General features: G+C 34.5%; 1 pseudogene; it reads left to right on the forward strand.

The window, feature by feature from the left end:
* Nucleotides 1–1,357: 1,357 nt before the first annotated feature.
* LOC102413750 lies at nt 1,358–2,302 on the forward strand (annotated as a pseudogene).
* Nucleotides 2,303–4,115: the final 1,813 nt, after the last annotated feature.

The raw sequence follows: 4,115 nt of genomic DNA on the forward strand, positions 1-4,115 counted from the left end.
GGAGTGTGGTCTACTCTGTATAGTTGTAGTGTATGGGCTTTTAATTGGAGTGGCTTCTTGTTGCAGAGCACAGGCTCTAGAGTGCAGGCTCAGTAGTTGTGATGCAAGGGCCTACTCACTGTGCAGCATTTGAGATTCTCTTGAACCCGAAGTTGAACTGGTGTCCCCTTCATTGCATGGCGAACTCTCAACCAGTGGGCCACCAGGGAAACCCAAGAACAGAAAATAAGACTATTTCCAATGCCCCATATTAATTTATATGAAATCCGATCAGGATAGCTATGAAGATAAATGAGTCTAAAATCAGGCATTTGAGTTTGGTTAATTGCGTAAAATGGAAAAGATGTACTGCTGCTGCTGCCGCTAAGTCACTTCAGTCTTGTCCGACTCTGTGCGACCCCACAGATGGCAATCTACCAGGCTCCCCCATCCCTGGGATTCTCCAGGCAACAGTGGAGTGGGTTGCCATTTCCTTCTCCAATGCATGAAAATGAAAAGTGGAAGTGAAGTCGCTCAGTCGTGTCCGACTCTTCGAGATCCTATGGACTGTAGCCCACCAGGCTCCTCCATCCATGGGATTTACCAGGCAAGAGTACTGCAGTGGGGTGGCATTGCCTTCCCCTAGCTCTGTTTATTGAGGATGAATAGTGTGTGTGTGTATGAAACCCAGGCTTCAATGATAGATATAATTTTGGTTCTAGTCTGAGAACTTAATTGAACAGGAAATGGCATATATCCAACCTCATGGATGATATAAAGAAAGACAAAGCATTTACTATACTTTAAAAGTTCTTTATATCCCTGATTGACTTACATAAAAACTATCAACAATTACTAGTTATATAGATGATTCTCTAAAAGAACTGCAAGCTGAACTTTTAATTAATCTATCCAGATATTTTGCACATGCATTTATAACTATCTCTGAAAAAAAAAAAAAAACTTTTAAAACATGAATGGGAATTGTTTTGCTATGATGAAAAATTGCTTTTCTGCTGCTGCTGCTAAGTCGCTTCAGTCGTGTCCGACTCTGTGTGACCCTATAGACAGCAGCACACCAGGCTTCTCCATCCCTGGGATTCTCCAGGCAAGAACAATGGAGTGGGTTGCCATTCCCTTCTCCAATGCATGAAAGTGAAAAGTGAAAGTGAAGTTGCTCGGTCGTGTCCCACTCTTAGTGACCCCATGGACTGCAGCCTACCAGGCTCCTCCATCCATGGGATTCTCCAGAAAGAGTACTGGAGTTGGTTGACATTACCTAACTTTACCTTAAATAGTGATTATTCCTGTTATGTCTCCCTTGGGTTCATTTTTTTTTTTTTCTTTTTCTTCTATTCAGACAGAGCAATTGTCAGAAAACTGGAATGGGAAATCATACAAAGGTGGTAGTGTTTATTCTAGCAGGTTTAACAAGTGACCCACAAACGAAAATTGTTTTATTTATCTTCCTCCTACTCACCTACTTGCTTAGCATCACTTACAATCTGATTATCATCACGCTCACCCTGGTAGATACTCACCTGAAGACCCCCATGTACTTTTTCCTTCGAAATTTTTCCTTTATAGAAATTTCATATACTACTACATGCATTCCTAAATTGCTGGTTATGATGGCAACAGGAGACAAAACCATTTCCTATAACAGTTGTGTGAGTCAAGTGTTTTTTGCCATTCTTCTTGGAGCATCTGAATGTTACTTACTGGCAGCAATGTCCTATGACTGCTATGTTGCCATCTGTAAGCCCTTGCATTACACAACCATCATGAACAGTAAAATCTGCATGCAGCTTGTCCTCAGTTGTTGGGTTGCTGGATTCTTTGTCATCTTTCCACCACTCCTCTATGGCCTAAACCTTGACTTCTGTGCCTCCAACGTTGTTGATCATTTCTATTGTGACACCACTCCCCTCCTACAAATCTCCTGCTCAGATACAAAGTTAATCGAGATGATAGGATTCATCTCAGCTCTGGTGACACTGGTGATCACATTGGTAATGGTGATCATATCATATACCTGTATTGCCTTGACCATTCTAAGAATTCCCTCAGCTAGTCACAGGAGAAAGGCTTTTTCAACGTGTTCCTCTCACATGATTGTGATATCCCTTACTTTCGGCAGCGGCATCTTTATGTATGTTAAACCTTCAGTCAAACAAAAATATCTTTTTCCAAAGGAATTTCAGTGCTCAACACCTCTGTTGTTCCATTTTTGAATCCTTTCATTTATACCTTAAGGAACCAACAAGTGAAGAAAGCCTTCATGAATACGATACATAGAGTTGTTTCTTTCTCAAAGGAATGAATATGATTTGCACTATACATAAAGAAGATAAACAAAAGGGCATCAATCAACAACAGCATATCCAATGTACTTCTAATACACATTTCCTCTGCTTTTCCTCTCATTTCTACATTAATCTTTATTTAAAGCTTTATTTTTACACAAATTTTGTGCTAGAATTTTAATTTTATTTATATTCTTCTATAGAGATTTATTTTGAATCTCACCTTCTTTGTACATGTGAAAGAAATTGAGACACATTTTTAATTTGTTTCTTTATCTCTTAGTTCTAGTCAAGCCTAAAAGTATCCTTACATTTTAAGTATATTTAAAGCAGCTTGTGATGCCATGTTATTACTATCTTTTAGTTGTTATCACTTAATACCTACTTAAATCTAATATCCATTTATATTTTTCATACTACTAATTTATTAATGCATATTCTATTTAAATAATAGAAAATTAAAACATAAATTAATATAATGTCCATATTCATTTTTAAATGTTTATTAAAATATTATTGTTTTAACACATTCTTTAGAAATTAGTTCTTTATAAGAAAGTATATTTGAATATTATCTTTTGAGCAAAATAAATGATAGGCAGGAAGAAAACTACATATAATATGTAACTGACCAGACAATTTTATACATTTATTTAAAAACCATAAAATGAACTATACTTTAAAAGCTATTTGGGTCTTAAACATAATTTTAGGGAAAATGTGTATTTAAACAAATTGTTACATTTTTGGTGATAATTTAAGTACCGTTTTTATCCATTTTGTGAAAGTAGAGCTAAAGACTCTGAAGCATTAAACATACATATATACATTTTGAGACAATCTAATTAAAATAAGACTTAACACTCTCTAAATTCCTGACTAATTTTGACTATGTTATGTGCTAATTGGGAGGAAAGTCCTTTGAAAACATAAGTTCAAGTTATACCACTACTTTATCATAGAGCCATTCTGAAATATTATATATATTTTAAAGTTCTATCATCTACACTGTATTTAACATAGAACATGTACTTAAAGTCTTGATAAGGATCCAGCAGTTTTAAACTAAAATGTCCCAATTCCTATTTCTTTCTGTACCAAGGTAGATTAAAGTTACATCATCTGTCATCTTCATTATTTCAATTTGTCTATGAAATATCAATTTGATTATTTCTAATCATGCTGGTACCATCACCTCGGAATCCTGAATCCTCAGAGAATTTTCTACTACTTTTTGTTTGTTTTTGATTAAATTATATCTCTAACACAACTTTTAAATAGAAGTACAACTTACTTCTTAAGAAGGCTTACATGTGAAATGCTAAAATACTTTATCCTTAAATGCTTTCATCTTTTCAGCTCTACTGAAGTAGCTGAACAACAAATATAGAATTAGAGATAAGAACTCAGTTTATTGACTACTCAGTAAATGACAGAAACTGATAGGTGTTTTATGTAAATCATATAATTTTGGAAACAACTGTGTGATATAAAAATTATTATCATTATGCATAAGAGCAAAGAAAAGCTCAGTGAAGCTACTAGAAAGAAAAATCAAGAAGACAATCCTATTAATAATTGCATCAAAAAGAATAAATTGCTCAAGAAGTAATTTAACCAGGGTTGTGAAATATTTCTAATCTGAAAGTATAAAACATTGATGAAAGGCATTGAGTATGATGCAGATATATGGAAAGATATTCTGTACTTATGGATAAAATAATTAATTATGTTGTTAATATATCCACACTACCCAAAGTTATCTATAGATTTAATAAAATCCCTGTTAAGATCCCTATGACATTTTTCACAAAACTAGAACAAATAATC

The sequence above is a fragment of the Bubalus bubalis genome, chromosome 4 (genome assembly GCF_019923935.1).
Source record: "Bubalus bubalis isolate 160015118507 breed Murrah chromosome 4, NDDB_SH_1, whole genome shotgun sequence".
Classification (NCBI taxonomy): domain Eukaryota; kingdom Metazoa; phylum Chordata; class Mammalia; order Artiodactyla; family Bovidae; genus Bubalus; species Bubalus bubalis.